Genomic DNA, 1,088 nt, shown 5'->3' with positions numbered 1-1,088 from the left:
GTGTTGCACACAGCACATCAAGACCTTCACAAAATTTGAACTTGGAATCCTTTACGATTTCGCTTTAATTCACCTTGCCATCGACAACACTGGTTTTTGAGCGAGTTTTTAAACTCTAAGTGGATCGATGAGCTGTTGGTGAGTTAACCCTCATTGAAAGTTGGAAAAAATATTGGCGGAAAAATATTCGTGATTTAATTCCATTTTTTGGCTGAGTTTAATATTTCAAGGTACTGTCAGCAACTCAATTAGCGGTCATACGTCAAAAATATTAAGCTGTATGATAAAGTTGTCAGTTGTCAGATTGTTGTACGGGAGGCCATAATATATAGGTTGAAGTTTGTGACAAATAACTTGAATCGAATGTGCGTGTACCTACTCGTGCTGGTCATTTTATTGCTACTTCTTTCTTCCAAGCCACTTCGATTCCAAAGTGGTGTTGTCAATTTGGACGCCGTGTCGTTAACCAACTATTGCTTTGGCACCACACAGTGTTGCCAATGATTTCAATAATCTATTGGCCCTTGCTGTTGCCACCAAAGTGGATTTCAAGGAAGCTGCCACCATCAACAAGTTCATCAAAGACCCCAGCAAGTTTATTGTTGCTGATACTACCTCTGCTCCAGCTGCTGGTGCTGCTGTCGAAAAGACGGAAGAAGACAAAAAGGAGGACTCGGAGTCCGAAGAACACGACGATATGGGGTTCGGTCTCTTCGACTAAAAAGAACTCAACTGTAAAGTTTTCTGAAGAAAGAGCTTCTGTATGAAAAAAGTATATTCTGATATTTGAATTCGTTTTGTATACTTGTATATAAAATCCAAAATGAGAATTTTCAAAAAATTAAATCCGTGAAGTCGAGCCGAGATTTTGTAGAAAGGTTCCTGTAGTACTTTACAGCGCTCGCTAGATGTACACAGGTCAAATTAAGGATTTAGGCAGCAAACCCTAATTATATATTAGACTGTATTACGACGGTCGCTTGAATCCAACACTATCTTGTCTAAGTTGCTGAAGGCATATATTTCGCGAAGATCTTCAATAATCAGATTTCGAAGTAATTTTCCGGTTGTAATTACCGACATGGTGA

The 1,088-nt window shown here is 39.0% G+C and overlaps 1 pseudogene; it reads left to right on the top strand.

Annotated features, from left to right (window-relative positions):
- The first annotated feature begins 363 nt into the window (after positions 1-363).
- LOC108976677 lies at positions 364-721 on the top strand (annotated as a pseudogene).
- The last annotated feature ends 367 nt before the right edge of the window (positions 722-1,088 follow it).

Source organism: Bactrocera latifrons, unplaced genomic scaffold, assembly GCF_001853355.1.
Source record: "Bactrocera latifrons isolate USDA-ARS-PBARC rearing strain unplaced genomic scaffold, ASM185335v1 scaffold_8, whole genome shotgun sequence".
Taxonomy (NCBI): domain Eukaryota; kingdom Metazoa; phylum Arthropoda; class Insecta; order Diptera; family Tephritidae; genus Bactrocera; species Bactrocera latifrons.
The sequence above is the reverse complement of the archived record's forward strand: the minus strand, read 5'-3'. Positions and strand labels throughout refer to the sequence as shown.